Raw genomic sequence first — 26,707 nt, 5'->3', positions numbered from 1 at the left:
TATATTAGTTTTTAGTTAGTTAGTTAAATAGTTATGGACAGATTACGAGTTTTGCGTTATGAGGGGTGCGGTACTAACTTGCACGTTATTCTCACCGCTCACTTACCTACAGCACTGGTATTACGGGTTTTTACAAACCCGGCGTTAAAAGGCAATAAGTGAGCGTAGAGCAAAATTGTGCTCAATAACGCACTCCAATACCAGCACTGCTTAAGTCAGTGGTGAGCTGGTTGTACGTGCTCATGCACAATTTCCCCCTAGACATCAATTGGGAGAGCCGGCTGAAAAAAAGTCTAACACCTGCAATAAAGCAGCGTAAATCTCAGTAACGCAGCCCCATTTATTTCTATGGGGAAACAAAATTTATGTTTACACCTACCACCCTAACATGAACCCTGAGTCTAAACACCCCTAATCTTACACTTATTATCTCTAATCTGCCGCTCCGGACATCGCCGCCACCTACATTATACTTATTAACCCCTAATCTGAAACCCACAATGTTGCCGCTACTAGAATAAACATATTAACCCCTAAACCGCCGCACTCCCGCCTCACAAACATTAGTTAAATATTATTAACCCCTAATCTGCCATCCCTAACATCGCTGCCACTATACTAAATTTATTAATCCCTAAATCTAAGTCTAACCCTAACCCTAACACCCCCTAACTTAAATACAATTAAAATAAATATAAATAAAACCTACTATTAATAAATAAATAATTCCTATTTAAAATGAAATACTTACCTATAAAATAAACCATAAGATAGCTACAATATAACTAATAGTTACATTATATCTATCTTAGGGTTTATTTTTAATTTACAGGCAAGTTTATATTTATTTTAACTAAGTAGAATAGTTACTAAATAGTTATTAACTATTTACTAACTACCTAGCTAATATAAATACAAATTTTCCTGTAAAATAAAACCTAACCTAAGTTACACTAACACCTAACACTACACTACAATTAAATACAATTACCTAAAATACAATTAACTACATTCAATAAAATTAGATACATTACCAAAAAAAACAAACACTAAATTACAGAAAATAAAAAACAAATTATAAGGGGCGGAGCCTTTAGCTGTTGCGAGAGGACGTGTTTGTGTTGAGCTCCTGAGGGTAAATAGGGATTATTCCCTCCTGAAATTGCATTAATATCCTAAAGATACCTGCCGAGGTGTCTTGTGAAATCCCAGAGAGGTCTGTGAGTGTTTTCATGAATGTGGACCTTTCTATGTTCCTCAGTTCATCTGCTTGGAGAATGGCCACGTGGCAGGGAGACCTGCACTGTGATTTTGTTCCCTCAAGTTGGTAGGGCACGCTTCCCCCCTTACGATTGAAAGATCATTGGCAGTGAAAAATACTGCACTACTAGCAATCTAACAAAGTTATTCATGGTCGGTCTGGATCCTAAGTAATCTTCTGGTATCATCTATAAACAAACCAGCTACTATACGATTAAGCACTAACGTCTAGCCTGCAGCTGATTTTGAGAATGGAGGCCATACACAGATGGGAAGAAATGCTGACTCAGCTTATAGATAACCATTCTCTGCATTTTAAATCAGAACTGAGCAAACTGCTTTCCACTGCACCATTAGCAGAGAAACCCCACTTTATCATAGTGGACAAACCTCTCGGAGACAGTTTCAGAGACGATATACCACGTGTGAATGACCCGATCAATGCAGAAATACACCATTGCTCTATCGAAGATAGCTGTGTGGGCCATACGGAAAAGGAGTGCCTGCCTAACTTGAAACATCAGAAGGAAGATCTAATGACCTTAGGAGCCTTTGCGGGGGATCCCAGGCCCTCCGTGGTTCTACCGCAGCTCACACTTCACAGCGGGAGGGCTAGGGAGACCCTGACTATTGTGAGTAGAGATAACATTCATGCAGCCGGAATCAGAGTGGGGCACAAGCTGGAATTACAAGCCTAATATCTCCCAGCCCTAACGGTACCGTCAGCTGTATTTTCCCACCCTCGGTTACGGACACCATCAGAGACAATCTCAATTACCAAAGGGATATAAGATGTGGGTCGCCCTCAGAAGCCACCAGATGGATATGGCCGCGATACCACTCAAAACATCATGCTTTACCAGTGGGCTCAATTCTGGCATCAAACTGTACTGGTTACACTACACTTACCGTGGTCTCTGGGTGCAGGGAATTGGCTAGATTCAACTTCCAATACTGGACTTAGTGGGGTGAATTAACCGAACCTAGTGCTTAGCCTCATGTCATACTGTTATGCATAAATGTTTGTTTATCTACGGGACTGCACCAGTTACTGTTAGCTTAATAGCTGTCTATTATGTCTTAGTTCTCATTTTTTTTTATCGTCTGCATAAATATTGCTTCAAATGTGTTTAGCTCACAAGAGTCTACAGCCTAGATTGGTAGTATAATTCCATCAGTGTTAGCATGACGCTTAGACTTAATGCATCCTATCTTATTATAACTGTATTTCTACACCACAGACTACTAGAGAAAAGAGGGGGTTTAAGTGTCACGATCTTTTAAATATTAGGATTGCCTAACCTGACCTAGAGATTTTTTTTTATCCAAAATACATAAACATTTAGTGACTGTCCATGTCTCCTGGATGGAAATATACCCTAGATGTTAAAAGTCTAGTCGGTAAGGTAGTATTAAGCTTAACTGTTTTAGGCAATCTCTAGTTGGCCGTAGAATCTCTCGACTAATGTATCTTATTAGTCTAAAACAGCTTGTCTTCAATGATGTGAGACTAACTGAGGTCCAGCAATTAAGCTGACTTAATAGTTCAATTTCACTATTGCTCCCTCCCCCACCCATATGGTTACCTTAGTAAGCCAAGGAAAATAAATCCAAGACCGATAGCCCTTTATGGTTATACTAGACACTCGTTTCATTTTTCATTTACAGTCCCTTTCCCCTAAATGCTTTTTTTTCCACTTACTATTATATCTACTAATTCCTACTACTAGTACTTCACTCAGCATCACTGGTTATAAATCTATCGCTAAGATTCGGAAAATCCATTTATTATTGTACTGCTATTAGATAAACCCCCCTTCTATGCTCACTCACTATATAGTACACTATGTACATAGTTGTATCTTAATATGGGTTATAATTATTAAACTCTCCCGTTTGAAGGATACACTGTTTACCTATACTACTCAAACCCTTGGTCACATCCATAGGGGGGTAGTTGGACTTATGCTTTCAGTGTTATTAGTATGAATATTCTATATTGACTTGTTTATTGTTTAATCTGATGCTATTCAATACTCTCAAAAGGAGGTATGTCTTAAGGTTTTTTCCTATATTTTATTATGTCATAGTGTTTACTCATCCACATATATATTGTTCAGTTGCACCTTAATATCACCCACAAGCAATAAGTATGTATTTGTGCCATTTCCTCTGTCTTGAGATGATATAGTGTTCTACCCCTATACCCATACAATGTACTATTTGAAAAACCTGTACTCTTTCTAATATGTTAATGTGGTATAATAATATAATCTTTGTACTATTCTTTACTATGTAATATTTGGGAAAACCAATAAAAATTATTTAATAAAAAACAAAAAAACAAATTACAAGATCTTTTAAACTAATTACACCTAATCTAAAGGCCCTATCAAAATAAAAAAGCCCCCCCCCCCCCGCAAAATAATAAAACCTCCTAGCCTAAACTAAACTAATAATAGCCCTTAAAAGGGCCTTTTGCAGGGCATTGCCCCAAAGAAATCAGCTCTTTTACCTGTAAAAAAAATTACAAACAACCCCCCAACAGTAAAACCCACCACCCACATCACCAACCCCCCAAATAAAACCCTAACTAAAAAAAACTAAGCTCCCCATTGCGGCCCAAATCCCTAACCTAAAAATAAAACCCACCCAATAAACCCTTAAAAAATCCTAACACTAACTATGTCCTCAACGAAGCCGGCAGAAGTGGTCCTCCAGATGGGCAGAAGTGGTCCTCCAGAGGTGCAGAAGTCTTCATCCAGAGGTGCAGAAGTCTTCATCCAGATGGCATCTTCTATCTTCATCCATCCGGAGCGGAGCGGGTCGATCTTAAAGACATCCAACGTGGAGCATCCTCTTCTTCCGACGGACTAACGACAAATGAAGGTTCCTTTAAATGATGCCATTCAACTAACAATTTTTCTTTCATGATTCGGATAAAGCATGCAATTTTATGCTACTTCTACTTTACTCCGATTATCAATTTGTCTTCATTCTCTTGTTATTTTTATTTGAAAAGCAAGAATGTTAGTTTAGAAGCCGGCCCATTTTTGGTTCACAACCTGGGTTATGCACTGAATGGACAGCACCAATAAACAAGTGCTGTCCAGGGTCTGAACCACAAATTGTCTGGCTCCTTAGCTTAGATGCCCTCTTTTTCAAATAAACACCTAGATTACGAGTTTTGAGCGCTATAGGGAAAGTAAAGAATGCAACAAAAGTGCCGTTATTTAACCCCCTATAGCGCTGCCATTACAAGTTTAAAAAACCCGGCTTGTGCGGGCGATATGAAGATTTTGAGCTCCATACCGCACACAAAACAAGCCCTGTGTTTGACGTGCTCGTCCACGTTTTCCCCATAAACATCAATAGGGAGAGCCGGCAAAAAAAAAAAGTCTAACACCTGCAATCGCAGAAACAAAAGCTCCGTAATGCAGCCCCATTGATGTCTATGGGGAAAAAGAAAAGACAGTTTAAACCTAACACCCTAACATAAACCCCAAGTCTAGACCAGTTTTCCCTCTAAGGCAGTGCTTTCCAAACTGTGTGTCGGGACACACTAGCGTGTCAGCAGCAGTGTGTAGGTGTGTCCCTGCTTCAGCACACATTTTTTGTAATTTTATTTTTTGGTTTCTGACTTTCCGCCTGCCTGCTACGCATATCACATGGTTGACACGTGATTGATACCTAGGGGGACACAGATCATCTTAACCTATTGGCGCAGCTCAGTGGGAACTGAAACTATTCCAATTGGCGGCACATTGGCTCCTGACTGCACTTGTAGTTTTCTCAATCGGCTCGTGACTGCATGTGTAGTCAGTGAGTGGGATAGAAGTGTGTTTGCAGCGCAGGCAGTAGTCAATCAGACTCACTGAGCTCTGAGGGCGGCAGTTTAAACGCTGAGCTGAAGTCAGTGGGGTTTTTTTTGCAACTAGCTCCCAGTAGTGCATTGCTGCTCCTGCTCTTGTTATATGGATAGGAAGTGGAAGCTTAAAAATGCTTGATGATGAAATGCGAGTGTCTTTAGCTAATATTCCTCTAAATATTCAGAAACTGTGTTCATCCCATCAACCCCATACAGCCCAGTAAAATAGTAAGTAGCTATTGGTGGTATAAAACTTTTTTTTAATTCTTGCACATACATACTGTCACTTGTAAATACATTTTGCTATTATATATTTTATGTATGTGCCCATATCTCTTAAAACAAGTTAGTTTAACCTCCTGTTTGCTACTACAACTAAATTACTGTGTCGCGAAATGATGTAGGTCTAACAAGTGTGTCACCAACATGAAAAGTTTGGAAAGCTCTGCTCTAAGGACAGTTTTGTGTGCAGCCCAGCAGTAAAACAGTTAACAAGAGTACCATACATTGCCATCTGCATTGTGCAGTGTTTGCTAATTGCAGGGTGTGGTTACCTAATTAACTGTTTCACTGCTGGGCCGCACACAAAACTGGCCTTAGAGGGAACAATGGTCTAGACACCCATAATCTGCCGCCCCTGACATCGCCGACGCCTGCCTACAATTATTAAACCCTAATCTGCCACTCCTGATATCGTCGCCACTATACTAAAGTTATTAACCCCTATTTCACTGCACCCCAACATCGCCTCAACTATATTAAAGTTATTAACCCCTATTCCGCCGCTCCAGATTTCGCCACACCTAAATAAAGCTATTTACCCCTAAACCTCTGACCTCCCACATCACTACCACTAAATAAACCTATTAACCCCTAAACCGCCAGCCCCCCACATCGCAAACAACCTAAATTAAACTATTGACCCCTAACCCTAATGTAACCCTAACCCTAACACCCCCTAACTTTAACATATTTAAAAGAGAGCTAAATTAAACTTACAATTATTAACTAAATAAACCTATTAACCCCTAAACCGCCAGCCCCCCACATTGCAACAACCTAAATTAAACTATATTAACCCACAAACCTAACACTTACCCTAACGTAACTGTAACCCTAACTCTAACCCTAACCCTAACACCCCCTAACTTTAACATAATTAGTGCTAAATTAAAGTTACAGTTATTAACTAAATAATACCTATTTAAAACTAAATACATACTTACCTGTGAAATAAAATCTATGCTAGCTACAATATAACTAATAGTTACATTGTAGCTAACTTACGGCTAGATTTAGTTAGAGTTTTGTCGGTATCGACTCGCGTAGCTAACGCTCCTTTTTCCCCCCCGCACCTTTTAAATAACGCTGGTATTTAGAGTTCTCTGAAGGGCTGTGTTAGGCTCCAAAAAGGGAGCATACAGGCATATTTACCGCCACTTCAACTCTCAATACCAGCGTTGCTTACAGTAGCGGCTAGCTGGAAAAACGTGCTCGTGCACGATTCCCCCATAGGAAACAATGGGGCAGTTTGGGCTGAAAAAAAGCAGCGTTTAGCTCCTAACGCAGCCCCATTGTTTCCTATGGGGAAACACTTTCTAAGTCTGCACCTAACACCCTAACATGAACCCGAGTCTAAACACCCCTAAATTTACACTTATTAACCCCTAATCTGCCACCCCCGCTATCGCTGACACCTGCATTACACAATTAACCCCTAATCTGCCGCTCCGTACACCGCCGCAACCTACATAATAGCTATATACCCCTAATCGGCTGCCCCTAACATCGCCGACACCTATATTATATTTATTAACCCCTAATCTGCCCCCCCAACGTCGCCGCTACCTACACTTATTAACCCCTAATCTTCCGACCGGAGCTCGCCGCTACTCTAATAAATGTTTTAACCCCTAAACCGCCTCACTCCCGCCTTGCAAACCATAGAATAAATAGTATTAACCCCTAATCTGCCCTCCCTAACATCTCCGACACCCAACTTCAAGTATTAACCCCTAATCTGCCGACTGGACCTCGCTGCTACTCTAATAAATGTATTAACCCCTAAAGCTAAGTCTAACCCTAACCCTAACACCCCCTAAGTTAAATATAATTTTATTCTAATGAAATAAATTAACTCTTATTAAATAAATTAATCCTATTTAAAGCTAAATACTTACCTATAAAATAAACCCTAATATAGCTACAATATAACGAATAATTATATTGTAGCTATTTTAGAATTTTTATTTATTTTACAGGCAACTTTGTATTTATTTTAACTAGGTACAATAGCTATTAAATAGTTATTACTATTTAATAGCTACCTAGTTAAAATAATTACAAAATTACTTGTAAAATAAATCCTAACCTAAGTTACAATTAAACCCTTAAACACTACACTATCAATAAATAAATTAAATCAATGAACTACAAGTACCTACAATTAAATAAACTAAACTAAATTACAAATAAAACCCACTAAATTACAAAAAATAAAAAAGATTACAAGAATTTTAAGCTAATTACACCTACTCTAAGCCCCCTAATAAAATAACAAAGCCTTCCAAAATAAAAAAAATTCCCTACCCTAATCTAAATTAAAAAATTTAACAGCTCTATTACCTTACCAGCCCTTAAAAGGGCTTTTTGCAGGGCATGCCCCAAAGAAATCAGCTCTTTTGTCTGTAAAAAAAACACAATACCACCCCCCCAACATTACAACCCACCACCCACATACCCCTACTCTAACCCAAATCCCCCTTAAATAAACCTAACACTACCCCCCTGAAGATCTCCCTACCTTGTGTCGTCTTCACCAAACCGGGCACCGATGGACCAAAAGAAGACATCCGGAGCAGCAGAAGTCTTCATCCTATCCGGGCAGAAGAGGACATCCGGACCGGTAGACATCTTCATCCAAGCGGCATCTTCTATCTTCATCCATCCGGAGCGGAGCGGAGCCATCTTCTTCCAGCCGATGCGGATCCATCCTCTTCTACTGATGCCTACTCGCCAAATGAAGGTTCCTTTAAATGACGTCATCCAAGATGGCGTCCCTGGAATACCGATTGGCTGATAGGATTCTATCAGCCAATCGGAATTAAGGTAGGAAAAATCTGATTGGCTGATTGAATCAGCCAATCAGATTCAAGTTCAATCGGATTGGCTGATCCAATCAGCCAATCAGATTGAGCTCGCATTCTATTGGCTGATCGAAACAGCCAATAGAATGCGAGCTCAATCTATTTAGCTTTAAATAGGATTAATTTACTTAATAGGAGTTAATTTATTTTGTTAGAATAAAATTATATTTAACTTAGGGGGTGTTAGGGTTAGACTTAGCTTTAGGGGTTAATACATTTATTAGAGTAGCAGTGAGGTCCGGTCGGCAGATTAAGGGTTAATACTTTAAGTTAGGTGTCGGCGATGTTAGGGAGGGCAGATTAGGGGTTAATACTATTTATTATAGGGTTAGTGAGGCGGATTAGGGGTTAATAGCTTTATTATAATAGCGGTACGGTCCGCTCGGCAGATTAGGGGTTAAAAACGTGGTTTAGAAAGGAGCGCCAAATCTTGGCGAGGTCTGGTGCGGTATAGGTGTGAAAATATGGTATTCTGTCTGAGAAATTGTATAGCGCTATAGCTCAGCTACAATTATGGTAGTTGTGCTGTATAGATGTGTAGGTTTTGATATCTAGATATAAGATCTAAGAGTGGCACAGTTGATACATAAAAGCATTTAATACATATTAAACATATAAAACAAGGGTGTCGTTTAAAATATATTTTAACAGAACGGCAAGAAATAATGTGTAAAAACACATAAACACATAAATATCTATAAAAAACACGCGTGTTTTGCTTTTTAGCTGTATGTATAATGTCTCATAAAATTCGTCTCATATATAGTTGTGTTTGCATAAATCTGAAAATAATAAACAATAAAAAATAATAAAAAACAATGAAAAGTAAATAATGTCCAATAATCCCTTCTCAAAGTTAAGAGATATATAAAAAAAGGTTAAGTAGTGTCCAAAAATCCCTTCTCAAAGTTAAGAGATATAAATAGATTTTCACATGTGTATCCAAAAAATAAACTGACCAAATTTAAGTGTTGTCCAAAAACGTGGTATAAATGAATAGTGCAGATTCAAAAGTTCTATTAAAAAAGCTTTGCAAAAAACATTTCAAAGAGACATTTAAAAAACATCAAAATGAAGGTAGAAAAAAGGTCTATCAAAATATGGTGACAAAGAATAATCCGTGAAGTCAATCCAAAATAGTGATACAAATAAGTCCAAAAAAGATGTAAAATATCCAAAAGATAAAAAACAAAAAATAAATGATTAGTATGTGCACAAACTAGTGAGAGTGATCCCAAAAAGGGGGCTTATGTGGAGGGGTTATGTTTCCATGTAGAAAAATTATTTGCTGTATAAAAAGAAAAAATAAAAAATAAAAATAAGCAAAAATACAAAAATATAAATAAAAATAATCCTAGGGAATCTTCAAACCCTGAAAATAAAAGATAATAACAATAGTGTAATACTGTATTATAATTCAACAATCAAGGAATAAATAGCTCACCATAGCTCTGTCAACGCGTTTCGGCCCTCAAGAGAGGCCTTTATCAAGACTATCTATCAAGATTAGGGGTTAATAAGTGTAGGTAAGGTAGCGGCAATGTTGGGGGTGGCAGATTAGGGGTTAATAAATATTATGTAGGTGTCGGCGATGTTAGGGGCAGCAGATTAGGGGTTTATAGGTATAATGTAGGTGGCGGCGGTGTGCGGTCGGCAGATTAGGGGTTAAAAAATTTTATTAGAGTGGCGGCAATGTGGGGGATAATGTAGTTAATAATGTAGTTAATGATAGTAATTTTATTTATATTTATTTAAATTAGATTTAAGTTAGGGGGTGTTAGGGTTAGACTTAAGTATAGGGGTTAATAAATTTAATATAGTGGCGGCGACGTTGGGGATGGCAGATTAGGGGTTAATAACATAATGTAGGTGGCGGCGGTGTAGGGGGGGCAGATAAGGGCGGCGGATTGAAAACCAGGTACGCTGGGCCGGAATAGTGCCGAGCGTACCTGGTAGAATTGAGTTAACTTGCAAAAGTAGTCAGATAGTGCCGAATTTGCATTCGGAACATCTGTAATGACGTAAGCATCGATCTGTGTCAGAATTTGACCGGCGGATCGTATGTTACGTCACAAAATTCTACTTTAGCCGGTCTGTAGGGTTTGATAAATAAGGGGAATCAGGCTTGCCACAATTACGCTGCGGAATTCCAATGTATTTGCGGTTGACGGCTTGATAAATAGGCCCCATTGCCACAGACTGATGGACTGTGAGCCTGGTGAATATAAGCGGGCAGTTTCTCTTCGGTCTGTTGATGTTTTGATTACTGTGGCCCTAGTGTTTTGTGAACACAAGAGAAACAGGAAGTCAGTTTTGCCCATGGTCAGAAGATGTAGAGTGCAACTAAAATTATCAACATGCCAGCTCTCTTATTTCCCTGAGGGCACTGGCTACAGTGAGAATTTCTAAGTGCTCATTTTGCAAGAAAATAAGTAGGTTGTTTGCCGTTTTTTAACACAACCTGTTTCTTGTTATGATTTCTTTGATGTGACTTATTTATTTTTACTAAATGAGCATGGTTTTATATCTCTTTAAAAACACATGATCAATAGAGTGCAATAATAAATTAGACCAATAGATATCAATATAATTCAGCACTACAAGAGTTGCAAACATGACAATACATACTGGATGAGATGAACAGACTGGAGGTTTGTCTAGATATGAAAAGTCATTAGTTTCACACATGCAGAAGAAGGAAGACAATTGACTTGCTGTAACAATATTACATTAAGACACAAAGGAAAACATTTTACTAGTTTAGTATTTACTGATGGAACTGGCCTGAGTAAAATCATCAGTGAATCACTTCTAGATTTCATTAAAATATTTCTCACCAAGCTAATTTGTAGACTGTATTATCTGAGCCTTGAGAAGATAAAGTAGTGCATTAATGGAAGGAGAAAATGACTAGTAATTAAAGGGTCAGTGCTTAACACATTTATTACTGATGCTAGTTAGCTTTAGGGGAGTTTCTTAGGTAACTCAGTGATCTATAACACTATAGATATTCCTGAGGGGGCAAATCACATCAGAAACAATAGAATAAAAAAACAAAACTGATGTTATGAAGAAGTTTGTGATTTTTTTAAAAAAACACTTAGATTTCATTTATGGAGTATAAGACATAGAAACAATGAAATCTCAAAGCCTTCATATTTTAATTACCTATAAAATGAGGCATATTTCCTGTTCCAATATCTGCTAATGCTTATACTGCATAAACAGGTTTGTTTAGGATCAGTTCATATAGCTGTATCACCACAATTCTGAATTGCTATGTAATTTAAATTTAATAGCTAACTCATAGATATAGCTTTTTATTGTCTATTCTATATTACTTTCAATAAATGTAACCACTTTTACATTTTAGAAGTACTAACAAAATAAATTAACTAAAAGTGCATTTAACAGAATTAAAAAATATTGAATAACTTAAACATAGGATAAATTATTAATAGTTAAGGTATTTTCTTACAACCATTTGTAAGATACACTGATATCACACAAATACTGTAAATACATTTTTAAATGTTATTCTATATTGAGGCAATCATATACATAGGGCATTGCATAACTTTAATATCAAGAAATATGCACATTAGTTTTAAAGTTATTTTTAAAATGTAGAGTATACATAACAGTAAAAATATGCTGGGACTTTATTTCTCCAATAGCTGGTTTAAGGAATACAACTGTTCTCCTGTGCTAAAGGCAAGAAACAGCCAAAGAAAATATCAGTGTTCCACTAGGATATGAGAAGTCAAACAGAAAGTGCAATGAATCTAGGGCTGATGAATATAAGTTTTTCTCCATGAGGTCTCTTGTGTCAAAAATTATTATAGAAGCTTTTCTGTAGTTTATGATATTCCCAAGACGGGTTACTCAGTGTTATGTAAATGACAAATGAGTAGAAAAAAAATTCTTGGCTTGCGTAAATGAAGCCTTTCGTCCATAAAAAAAAATGTTAATATTAGTGTGACTAGCAGATCTTAAATGGCTTCTTGTTTTTAAAAAAGTAACACCTTGATAACTTACACTAACATTTGTACATTATTATTTTTTCTATGATGATGTTTGAATGAAAGCTTTAAATTGCCTAAAGGGTTAAAACATTATTGCTGTTAGTTCTAGTTCCAGAGAAATGGTGTTAAATTATAGGGCCAGGTGAATCAACAGCTGCAAACAAGTGTGTGGTTATCAGTTTCATAATATTATTTTTTGCCACTGTGAGGCTGCTTATGAAAATATACATATATTTTAATGAACCAGCAATCTTTAAAATAATTTAGTACCTTAACACTTTAAATTGCAGAAATATATGTTACATTTAAAAAAATATATAGATCTCTGTGCCCCAAAACATTTTAAAAATTGATACATGAATTTGTGTGTACATTCACAAATGATTAATTTCTAATACAAACTTTCTAACATATAGGTTGCTTGACTAACATTCTCAAATGTTTTCTTTAATGTGCTCATGTTTTGTTGATATTTAGTCACCCTACATTTATTCAACCAATCATACTCACTAAGATAATTACGGCAGCAAATACAACTGTGCATATAGATAGTGCATGTCTGTATATTTGCTAACTATTCCATTCATGTTTGACTTAACAAGCAAATACTACAACATTAAATTCAATATAACGCCAATTGAGAAAACAGATACATTAGATATTTCATAAATGGAAAGTAAAATGAATCTGATTAAATCTATTTTGGATGTAGAATATTGTCACATCTGAAATCATTGCAGATTTTTATATGTAGGCTTTTCTTAGGGAAATGCTGCACCTTTATTAGGTCCCATAGCTCTATATTTATTAGCTGGTGAGAATTTCTTGTGTACAATGCTGCTTGGATATACTTGTAGACCATGAATTTTATACCAATAAAATTGGAACCCGCTTCTACTCCTGTAACCAAGTAAATGTTTTGAAGAGATCTGTGTCTATGTTGGCTTTAGTTAATTTAACCTTGTAACCTGTGCAGATTGCACACCCCAAGGAATTAAATAAACTGCACTGAAGTACTTATATGCTAGGTTATATTCTGGTTTTCTGCATCAGCCAAGTCAAGCATTCAGAGCAGACTCAAAGGACCTGCTGAAAACTTTTGCTCCTGCATTTGTAATATCATATTTATTTGCCTACAGATATGTATACATAAATCAAATTGTGGACATTTTGGATGCAATTAAATACTTCTATTAGGATATTTTTGGTATATGATATATTGAACTCCTAAAAAAATAAGTCTGGCAAAAAAAAATTGCTTTCAATCAATGTTGAAACCTACTACTATTTTTCTGATATTTGACTAAATTAAAAAAACAAAAGCATTAATGTGGTAAACAAGTTATGAAAAGCATGCATTCTTTGGAAGGGAAAACTGTATTCCCTATATATCGCCATAAAAGGCACAATAGTATCCCCCATATGATGTCATATATTATACATATAATTTTCAAGGGATCAGTCAGTAAAAAGGCATGAATATAATTTGTTTTCATAAAGGTAGGTGTCCAAAAAAAGAAAAAGAAAAAAAAAGTTACAATAGTCTTAATGAAAACAGTGTAGTCCTCTTCTAAAATTTTCCAAAGAAGGACCCCCCTCTTAGACACCTATCCTTAGACACAACTGTTAGTGCATTATCTGGGTGAAGGGTGAAAGTAGGGTTTTGAGATGTATTATTCTTATTATTGTTATATCATTTATTTGCAGAGATCCTGTAAAGCTATAAACATAGGTATAATTTGCAAAAGGTAAAATCTCTAAGAGGCAAATTATGGAAAAGATAAATGAGTAGAGGGCCCTGCCTAGAGTAGCCAACTTTGTATATCACCTTTCAAGAAGGTGATCTACTGGACAACTGGGCTTGTAAACTTAAAAGCTAAGAGGGATGGTGGTCTTAAGTTAAAGTTCAAAGCGACTGAGATCTTCCTTTGTGTGTTGTGTCTATTGGAAGGTTGCTCTTGTTTTGTGTGTATGCACTTTGTAGTTCAAACTTTTGGACAGATGGTGCAGTGCTAGAGGGTGACTGGGAAAGGAGGATTTAATAACAGGGTGACCATTAGACATTATCCAATAAACTTCATATAGCTGTTATTTGCAGGGGTATGGCACATTTAATGCAAGAAAAACTACAGACAGTAGTAATTATCTCATTGAATTGTTGTCATAGTAATCCTGAAAACATCCTTGTATAAATGTATAATACAAACTTTATGGATAACTATAAAGTACCTATTCGTAAATTGATCAAATGACCATAATAAACATAATGCTGGGGATTTTATTAATGAAATAAAAAGTCCAAGTGATGAGTACAAGAGGAGCAAGCAAAAGCGAGTTCAGAAGTTTCAAGGTCAGGGCAGGCAGTGAAAGTTCATAAATGGATAAAGGTAGCAAAGTCCAAGTAGCCAGTAGATCCAGTGACACTGGGAGCAGGGAAGGACCGTGAATCAGTTATACAGGGCATTGGGCTGAACACACGTGGGGCTTTTATAGGGATTTCCTTACACAAGGAGGGCCTCTTCCTGGAGGTGGAGTGTCACCTAACTCCATAAATTATTCCAAAGGTGATGTTGGTGGCAACAAGCAGGTAAGGGACATCCCCATATGCCCCTTTTACAGATACTGATGTACTATTTAAATGTATTGATCATTTGTCCCCCGAAGACGGGGAGAGATAGAGCTAAAATATTGTTACAAAAAGAGGCCTTTTGGATTTTCTGATTGGAGACTGGGACACCTTAGGGACTTAAAGCGGTAGTTTACTGTAAAATTGGTTTCCTCTTAATGTGTTTCCAATTACTTGGGAATTAGCTTCTTTAGGTTAGTTTTGTTTATCAAATACCTGCTTCTGCTAATTTATACTGCAAACCAATAAAATGGGCTGAGGTAAAAAGAGAGCGTAGACTTCATTATCTTATTTCTGTTTACAATCTTACACAATAATAATTGCATAAAAAATGACATAACTATGAAACAATCAACAAATACAAAGACAACCAAAATTCCAACACAAAACAACAAAACATTAAACAAAACAGTAGTAAACAATAAAACATTTCCAAACAATCCTGAAGAAAAATAGGCCAAAAATCTAGGAATCTATAAATAAACAAAAAACAAAAAAAAACAAGGATTCTCTAATTTTCTTCATCAGATATAATTTAAACAATCCTGAAGAAAAAAAGGCCTGAAAATCCAGGAAGTCATCAAATAATAAAAAAAAATCCAAGAGTTCTGTTTTTCATCAGTTCTAATCCAGATGATGAAGAGAAAAAGACCAAAAATCTTCATCAAATGTAATCCAAAAGTTCCTAATGAAAAAAAGAAAAATCAGGAGTCCTTTTCTTTTCTTCATGATCCTTGCGAAGAAAAAAAATAAAAATGCAAGGACAAAAAAAAATCAAAGAAGGCAAAAATAAATCTAAGGCTCCTCTTATTTTCTTCATCAGATGTAATCCACATTGTCCTTGATTAGCTGATTTACACTTTTTTTTTGTAAATAATTTTTATTGAGGGTCAAACAATTACAGAAATTCAGTTTGCTCAATTAGACCTAAGACATAGGTTAAAAGGTGTAAAACAAAGAAAAAAAGTTGTGTACAATCATATACAGAACTACATCACTTGGTGTAAGAGTCACATACAAGTATTGAATTTAGAGATAAAACAAATGTATAGTAGTTAAGGAGCAAACCTAACATCTCCCTCTCCCCCCCCCCAAAGAAATAGCTGAGGCCACTTTTGGACCCCAATGGATTCAATTCACTAATCTGGGGATTTTTAGGTGGGACAGGCCACTTTTGGACCTGTACTAGTCATTATCCTTCACATGCTTGCTAGGACCATGAATAGGTCCAGGGAACTGGGGAAAAAAATAAAGGATGATATAATAACTAGCATGATATAAGCTGATAGCAGTTAATGTGATAGTAAAAAAACCAAACAAACATAAAATTCAGTTTGCTCAATGAAACATAAGACATAAGTTGTGAAATAGAAAAAAACAAAGACAGAGACCAAATGCAAAATATATGAGGAGCAAACCTAAAACCACCCTCTTTTTTTGTTAACTCAGAGACAGCTGAGGCCACTTTTGGACCCCAATGGATTCAGTTTACTAATCAGAGGGCTATTGAGTGGTGCAGGCCACTTTTGGTCCTGTACTGATCAATCTCCTTCATATGCCTAGAAGGACCATGGGTAGGTCCAGAGAACTAGAAAAGAGTTGAAGGAGTGCATAAAACTAACATAATATAGGCTTATAGCAGTTAAAATGGTAAAAACTAACACGTTTCAGAAAAAAAAATAAAAAAATATATAGATACTTTGGCCTCTATTTATCAAGCTGTCAACCGCAAATACGCTAGAATTGGCAGCATATTTGTGGCGAGCCTGATTCACTGTAGTTATCATTATCAAACCCTACAGACCGGTAAAAGTAGAATATAGGGGTTAGTGTTAGGGGTTATCATTATCAAACCCTACAGACCGGCAAAAGTAGAATATAGTGACGTAACATACAATCCGCCAGACTCAGTCCGACACAGATCGATGCTTACATCACTACAGATGTTACGAACGCAAGTTCGGCCCAATCTGACTACTTTTGGTAGTTATAAAAAAACTAGCAGGTACGCTCGGCACTATTCCGGCCCAGCGTACCTGGTTTTCAATCCGCCGCCCTGGATTAATGTTCGCTGCTGCCAGATATCCTATTGATTCCTATGGGAAATGTATAACCTAACACCCTAACATGTACCCCGAGTCTAAACACCCCTAATCTACCCCCCCTACACCGCCGCCATCTACATTATACTTATTAACCCCTAAACCGCCGCTCCCGGACCCCGCCACAACTAAATATAATGTTTAACCGCTAAACAGCTGGTCCCAGACCTCTACCACAACCTACATTAAATTTATTAACCCCTAAACCTAAGTCTAACCCTAACTCCCCCCCCTAACTTAAATATAATTTAAATTAATCTAAATAAATATTCCTATCATGAAATAAATAATTCCTATTTAAAACTAAATACTTACCTATAAAATAAACCCTAAGATAGCTACAATATAACTAATAGTTACATTGTAGCTAGCTTAGGGTTTATTTTTATTTTACAGGCAACTTTGTATTTATTTTAACTAGGTACAATAGTTATTAAATAGTTATTAACTATTTAATAACTACCTAGTTAAAATAAAGACAAAAGTACCTGTAAAATAAATCCTAACCTAAGTTACAATTACACCTAACACTACACTATCATTAAATTAATTCCCTAAATTAAAATAAAGTAATTACAATTAAATAAAATGAACTAAAGTACAAAAAAACAAACACTAAATTACAGAAAATAATAAAATAATTACAAGAATTCTAAACTAATTACACCTAATCTAATCCCCCTAATAAAATAAAAAAGCCCCCCAAAATAATAAAAATCCCTACCCTATACTAAATTACAAATAGCCCTTAAAAGGGCCTTTTGCGGCGCATTGCCCCAAAGTAATTAGCTCTTTTACCTGTAAAAAAAAATACAATACCCCCCCAACATTAAAATCCACCACCCACACACCCAACCATACTCTAAAACCCACCCAATCCCCCCTTAATAAAACCTAACACTAACCCCTTGAAGATCACCCTACCTTGAGATGTCTTCACCCAACCGGGCACAAGTGGTCTTCCAGAAGGCCAGAAGTCTTCATCCGATCCGGGCCGAAGAGGACCTCCAGACGGCCAGAAGTCTTCATACAGGCAGCATCTTCTATCTTCATCCATCCGGCGAGGAGCGGCTTCATCTTGAAGACATCCGACGCGGAGCATCCACCCAGACTGACAACTACCCGACGAATGAATATTCCTTTAAATGACGTCATCCAAGATGGCATCCCTTGAATTCCGATTGGCTGATAGAATTCTATCAGCCGATCGGAATTAAGGTAGGATCAGCCAATTGGATTGAACTTCAATCATATTGGCAGATTGCATCAGCCAATAGGATTTTTCCTACCTTAATTCCGATTGGCTGATAGAATTCTATCAGCCAATCAGAATTCAAGGGATGCCATCTTGGATGACGTCATTTAAAGGAATATTCATTCGTCGGGTAGTCGTCGGTCTGGATGGATGCTCCGCGTCGGATGTCTTCAAGATGGACCCGCTCGATCCATTACTTTACAGTTTTACATAACCGTTTTTCTTTACCTTTAAAATGTAAATAATAGGGGGGGCGGAGTTAACTACTGTGCAAAGCTCATCAACAGTGTTAGTTAATTAAGTATACTTTTCACTTTATAAACATTTTTTGCTTCCTGAATCGCTTCTATATATATCCGAGAAGAAGCCGACTATACTTGGAGGTGTTTGTGGACGTGGGGCAGATCTTACACCGCAGAGAACAAGCGTGAGTAAAGCCTGGCTGATCGGCTCACACGGACATACCGGAATTTGCACAGCTCCAGAAACAAACTGCTGCGCTACTCCGGAGGGTCAGGGCGCCACTCCGGATTTCGAATTGCCACTAAATGGTGTGGGGCGGATGGTGAGGACTTGATTGCTGGCCTAAGGCACCCCTCACAGTGGATCAGACTTACATAAGTGAGCCCGACGAGAGTAAGTGATCAAGCCACCATATAACAATACACCCGCTAGCAGACACCAAGCTCCATATCTCTCCACTCTATATTTATCATCTCTACAGGACTTTATAGGACACTATATTTTTTTCATATATGACATTGTAATCAGACACTTCTGTTTTGACGCGAATCGCCATTTTCCCTTCTTTACCGCTACAGCACTCAGCGCAGATTTCTTAATTGCGTGACAACTTTTTTGACACCACCACACGCTCTCAAATAGGGGATTAGATGCTGCTTGTTTGATTCTCCTATTCACCTGCTAAAACAGTGGAATCTAGTGCAAGAAAAGATCCATCGAGGGTTTAAAGATTGCAAACTGAATGAAACTTTATAGGGAGTCTGTGGATTAGTTTTGTCTGTGAACCTATTTGGGTATAATAATGGTGTTTACTCTCTATTATCCAGATCCTTTATACTGAGGGCTACATAAAAGTCCATAATACTGTGGATTGGATTGAATTAAAGGATATCTGCAGCTCAGTTTCATATTATGGTACTAGGAGTCAGTACATTGTGCGCATGATGTGCTAAAGGCACGATCTGATGGGAGAGGGGGGACCGTAGGCCTCTGGTCCCAAAAAGAAATCAATAATAGTGTAGATGGTTTAAAATAAGTTATATTACCAGAGTATCACTCACCAGTCGACGCGTTTCGGTCATACACTGATACTCTGGTAATATAACTTATTTTAAACCATCTACACTATTATTGATTTCTTTTTGGCAGAAGGAATTATCCCTGCAGCAAGTTGAAATTATCGTTTGGGCTACTGCACAGAAGACATATTGCACCTAATATTGGGAGAAAACCACTACACATATTATCACAATCTGACATTCACTATTTTGTTGTGTGATTGTTCACACTTATTCAGGACTAAGTTTTTTCGTTCTCTTTTTTTTTGCACTTGGAAGTTTTTTCCACTATGGAATATATTTTTTAATGATTTGATATATGGATTGTATTTGCACATTTGTGAAGACTGCATTTTGACTGTTCATTGTTTATCAAGACAGATTGTATATACAATCTGCACTATTTAAGTTTTTTGTGATCACACTGTTCTTTGCTTATCGTTTTTTTGTGATGTCTTTTCACTATTTCCATTTTTGACACACAGAAGTTTTTTACATTAAATCATCTGCAATTTCATCTCACTAGGCTAATTTATATTGCAATATCACCCTTCATGGAGACCACTAGCTAAATCCTTTGTTCATATAAATTATTAATTGGAAAGCCACAACAATCAATCACTTTGATACAAGGTTCAACTTATGGAGATCACTAGCTAAACCCTCTGATCATACATATTATTATTTAAAAGACACATAATTAAATCACTTTGATATAAGGTTCAACTGACACTATATATTGCAAGTAGTAGGACCACTGCTATTTCACCACCTTAGGTCCACATTTTTTTTTTTTTTAAAAACAGTGTGATGCCACAGGGTGTTGTAACTGCAGTTCTCCTGCCTGTAGAATTTACTCAAGCAGAGCTGTTCAGGTAATAGACTTTTAACTGTGTCCCTGAACTAGGCACCTGAGGCTGAAGCGTTATCCAGCTGCAGGGGAAGCAAGGCCAGAGAGGATGTATATGCAGCTCTGCTGCTGTGTAGTTCACTGATGTGTTCGGTGAGCAGAGAGTAACTTAGAGGTACGTTATTGTGAGTATAACACTAAAGAAGTGACCAGTGGAGGCCTACATTTAAATAGGTTCCCACGTGGCAATAGTGTTTTGGTGGTTGTTAGTTTATGGAGTTAGTAAAGGCGAGTGGGCTTAGATGCACTCTTTTATGCTTATTTATTTTATCTTGGCTGTGAGTTTATATAGGCTGTGGTACCAGCTGTTAAATGTTGAGGTTCAACTGCACAGCGATGCCTGTCACATTTAGCACCGGGTGTATGGTAGGAGAGAGAGGAATCCAAGATGGCGCTTTCGCGCCTTAGCCTGATATGCACCCGGTGACAGTGAAGCATAGATGACAAGTTATATAATGGGTATGATTCTGCTGCGCTAACAGTAATGAGGAAGATAGTCTAGTTTGTCTCTAGGCGATGTCCGCCCGAGTGCTACTCACACTTGCCGCCTCTGTTGTATTGCCGGAGGAATGACCCCTGCGTTGTTTGAAGCGGGTCTCCGTTTGCAGCAGCTGCAGTGTCCTTAGATGAGCTCCGGAGCGGATCCCCGACCCTCCGGAGCTAGATGCAGTATTTTACGGGAGTGTAAGCTGTGCTGAGCCCTCCGGTCTCTGGATAAGGTTAGCTCCACTTATCTGAGGCTCCTATAGGCTGCGGCCTAAGTCGGCTCCTAGAAAATCACCGAGAGAATCAGCGTGTAGATAGTAGGAGCGCAGCAACTAAATAATGATCAAAGTGTCTCTTGAAAAATAAAGAAAAAAGCGGTCTTGTGTTGGTTTTTAGCCACTTAAAGCTAGTGCATAAGTGGGAGATCTAGAAAGTTCCATAAAAACATATTCTAATGCTGAAAATAAAAAAGGAACTTAATATCCCTTTAACTATAGTTATAAAACTCCCCCCTATTAGCACAGTGAGACGTGTCTCTTCTTGTTACGCTAATCATCTTCCCTGGGAAGCTGAGCGTTTTCCTTAGGTCCACATTTTAATTTCACAGACTAAACATCAGCAAGACAATTATACAATTTTATGTTTTAAATCTGCTACTGTTGAACAACATTGTGAATCACCCAAGGATTTGGGCTTTTTATTTATTGTGAAATCTTGGATCCTTGATTATTTGTTTTTATTTGTTTTATCTGCAATTTTATGTATTATATCTGTATGAATAAAATTTCCTGAACATATGGTTTCATCTAGACCCTGCCATTGTTATTTGGCGCTCTGATATATTTCTGATTTTTCCATTTGCTTTTAACCGCTAGGGGTCAATTTATCAGAGCCAAAGGTCTCCCAAAGTAGTAGGCGCTCAGTGTACCATCATATTACAAACTACATGTGATGTAGGCTCCAGGATTGGAGAACTTGTCCAACATTTTGTACATAGTCATAATAAAAGCTTGGACTCTTTCAGGTGGCAAGTGATAGATAGAACTGTACTTGCCAAGAGAGGTGGGTATAAGTACGAACGTTTGAGAAAAAAATTAGATGTACTGGATATTTAGACTCGAAACCAGAATCCCCTATGGATTTATTTCTGAATACGATCTTATTAACCATTTGCAAGCGTAAGGTAAAAATGAAGCCAGCCAATCTAAACAGTATTATTAAATCTCTTTACTTACATTCACTTAAACCACAGTATAGTGGGTCCACTTTAAGCCTATGAAGTAGTCGTCCTAGGCTCGATTCCAGTTCTGAAATTAACCTCTTTCAGAATTTTATACAAATATATTTGTTATATTCTCTAGATACATACTAATAGTCTGTATTGTCTTATAGCCTAATGGGCTTTACCAGCACTTAAACAGTAGAATACCCAGGTTCGATTCCCCTGGGAGGTAGTATATGTTTTTCTTGGGTCTTTCCTTAGAATTTACAGAGATTAAAGAGGCAATTTGCTATATGTTTTTGGATAAGATTGTCCATATTATCCTATGATGATATGTCCTAGGGTCAATTTTTGCAGAGAGAAACACATGTGTACACTATATATATATATATATATATATATATATATATATATATATGCACGTTTTTTTGCCAAGAGTCTTTGAATTGTATTTTTCATACTGTTTTAGTATTGTTAACTTGATTCAGTTTGTATATGAATAGACTGCTCTGATTAAGGTACAGGGGGTGTTAACTTTCTTACACTAATTATCTTACAGCAGTTTAGGACTAGTAATAAGCAGTGTTTACTTATAGAGTACTCACAAGCTATGACTACGGCCTGTGTGCTGAAACGTGTAAGCTGTTCCTAAACAGCTGTTCTAAGATATGTTTTAACCTGTGGTGTTGTGGATACCATGATCTTTTAAACTATATGCTGTTGCATTGAATAAAAGCTATGTTTTATACTTAAGGATACCGCTCTCCTCCATGTTTTTTGAATCCTGTATGTGACCAGCATGAGTGGATATCCCCCTTGCTATACACCTGTTTGAAGGCAAGTCTACAGTGTTGTGAGTGGGAGCGTAATAGTTCCTTTCTGCTACTTTCATAACCCGGGCTTCAATTTTGGCGATAGCGTTTGTCTCTACGGAGTTTCGTTTCATCGGGGAAGGGATTGGACAGATCATTGCATACTCCCGGTGAGACCACGCCCACGTCTTGGCTTCTACGAAGAGTATATTCCTGTCCCTCATCGGGTGTGTTTGAGCGGACTGCTCTCCACTCTGGGAAACCAATTGGTCCAATCGCTACTTACTTGGTAAGACAACGTCCACGTCTTGGCGTTTACGAGGAATGAAGTGGTGTTTACCTTGATTGTTCCACAGTGGAGCAGGCAGTACCTTTTAGCTGCTCTTTCCGGATACCGGTACTTGGTTTTCAGTGACACTCTCATGCCCATGGTTTTGCAGATTGAGGACGGACTGATACACGTAACGGGGTAAGCACTTTGAAATTTACTCTATGTATGAAGTGAGCTGTTTGTAGCAACACATAAGAGACTGAAATATCAAAGTTTGGAATTAACCCTGAATTTGGTGGTATTAAACATATGAAGTGCCCATTAAGGGTTATATACACATATCTATATGTATTTATTGCTCTACTTTCTTGAATTATGAATTAAAACCTCACACACGAATGGACAATCCTCACAGGTATTAAATATACAAATATAAAGTTTTGATATATCAATATAAAGAATTCTCTGGACTCTAATGGTTCTTGACTTCTTATCTAATTACGGTGCAAGCTGGCAGCACCACTTGAGTATAAGGATACTATGCAAGGGGTTTTGGTAACAGATATCCCACCGCCACAATACTTTTCCTTACTACCCTTTTCTGAAAGGGACCTCTCTTATTAGGAACTTGACAAAACTATTTCTGCAAATAAATCGGATTTTACCTTGAGTAATTTGTTTATCGAGACTGAAATACCTTTAATCAAGGAAACTAAGTTGCAATGGGACATTTGGACCCTGGAGTGGTATTTGAAACTTAAGATCCTACCTAGAGGACTATGACTTAATAAGTTTCCTACTTTTGAAACAACTGATACTGACTTTATCAATTCATGGAATGAGATTTTGAGTGAATGTTCCACACGTTTAATGTTTTTACTGATTGCATTTAAAGAAAAACAGTTAGATGATTTGAGGAAAAATATAAGTGATGTACAAAATTAACTTTTGGCACGTCAGGTTGACCCTAACTATGCTCAGTTTGATATTACATTGAAAACAGTTTTAGCGGGTGTTAAAAATGAGATTATCAGTGTGAAAAATACCAAATATCTTAGAGATGTTACTGATTACAATGCCAACACTGTCTATGTATGGAACCGCAAGCAAAGGTTCTCCTATAGGAGAGAGTTCCAAAATAACAGTGAGTTCTCCAATAGATCATATGGTAGAGGTAGAACCAGACGTAGGAGAGGATCACAACGAAACAACCAAAGTAGACAGGTACAGTTCTCAGATAGCGAGATATCTTCGGGAGATGACAGCTCTGGGAAGGATAATACCATTAGAGTAAGACCTAGTATTTTAAAAAATGCAGACCCAATCATTCCCCAGGGTTTAACAACACCTAGTATTTTGTATACCTATACAGGTCCAGATTCTTCCTACTCCAACAATACAGGGCCAGTTAACAATGAAAATATATCTTACACTAGACAACCAATGAATGATCAGGTTGCCAGGAGTAAAATAGGAGGACAGTATGATTCATATAATACACAACCCCATTACCAACAAGGTGTAACAAGCACCCATAAGGCACCCGGGATTGTAGATGCCAGACAACAGTTAGAACAGGTTTTTCCCTTAGTACAGATACAACCCATGGGAGGGGGGCTATCACAGGACACACAGAACAGGTATCAACTCAGGGGCAACAGGCCCCAAACAAAGTACAAACCCATAACGTAATTAATTTATCAAGTAAGGCACTAACACAAACTCAGATTCAAGTCTTGGGTTATGGTCTTAACTTTGCCCCTTATAATGACTTTAACATGTTCCAAACTATTGTGGATGTTAATAGGTTGATAAGAAATATAACGTTACGCAGACACTTCTGTGACAGTGAAACTTCCTCTGTCCCTGTTCAGACTGTCCCTTTCAGGGGTAAACCTGATGGCACCTTTGAACAACTCTGTGACGAAGTCACACTTGAGTGCATACTTTGGGATAATGTTGGGACAGAGAGAGAAGAAGGTACCACTAACAGTTTTATTGGTTTCAAAAATCCCTCAACATTCTATCCCATCCATAGCAGGGGAACAATCCTGGAAACCTTTTACAAAAGGGTAGAAAAAGATCTCAAAACATTACAAAACATTACACTCTCATATACAGAGTGAGCTGTTTGTAGCAACACATAAGAGACTGAAATATCAAGGTTTGGAATTAACCCCGAATTTGGTGGTATCAAACCTATGAAGTGCCCATTAAGGGTTATATACACATATCTATATGTATTTATTGCTCTAATTTCTTGAATTATGAAGTAAAACCTCACACACGAGTGGACATATCCACACAGGTATTAAATATACACATATAAAGTTTTGATATATCAATATAAAGAATTCTCTGGACTGGTTCTTGACTTCTTGTTTTTTATCAAGACAGAAAATTATAAAACTCACCTTATCAAGTAGACAAGCTTGACCATAGCAAATGTAACATTTTTTTCTTGATCTATATAATTTTTTTGCTGCAGCTTAAAAATGAAAGCATTCACATTACATTGCACTTATTGTATTCCACTGTCCATAAAGGTCTCTTTCAGTGTTCTACTAATTATATACATATTTCATAAACACTTATCATTCTGCCAATCTCTGCACTTCTGAAACTCTTAGATTTTTAGATAATCAGCAACAAGCACACTATGCAAATTTGATATTTCTCTAATTGTCTTATAAAGAAAATAAATGGACACAAAAGCAAATATCATTCATACTGTTCAGTCTGATCTGCTGTTTTTTTCCAGTCTAAAGCTGTAGAATTTTAAGGAATCAGTGTGCATTTTATGATTCCCTAAGACAATATTGGCTTCTATCATAGTTGTTTCAGTCTATTATATTTAGTCTGGTCAGCCCTTAGTATTGCAAGTTAAATGAGAGACATTAATGAAGGGAAACATCATGCTTACATTTTTTTTTTTTTTTAAAATCCATAAGCTCACTTGGGCAGTACAGAGTGCCCAGGGATTCTTGTATTTTATATTTCAACTTCAAAATCCCATATATTTGGAATACAGACTAAGGCTATGGGTCAATTTATCAAGCTCCGAACTTGATGCTAAAGACCGCTGCTCCATAACCTGTCCGCCTGCTCTGAGGCGATGGACAGAAATCAACACGATTGAATACGATCGGGATGATTGACAACCCATGCTAGTGGACGATTGGCCGTGAATCTGCAGGGGGCAGCAATGCACTAGAAGTTCACAAGAACTGCTGTTGCAATGATAAATGCAGACAGCTTATGCTGTTGGCATTTATCGTTGTGCAGCGGACATGATCTGCTATATTGGATCATGTCCGCTCGCACTTACATAAATTGACCCCTATGTGTAAGTTGCTACCTAAAGAAACTCTAGGCTCCTATCTAAGAACGTAAAAACCACATTGCAATTAGTGTCTTCCTATA

This window comes from Bombina bombina, chromosome 3 (genome assembly GCF_027579735.1).
Source record: "Bombina bombina isolate aBomBom1 chromosome 3, aBomBom1.pri, whole genome shotgun sequence".
NCBI lineage: Eukaryota > Metazoa > Chordata > Amphibia > Anura > Bombinatoridae > Bombina > Bombina bombina.
This window is presented reverse-complemented; position numbering follows the sequence as displayed.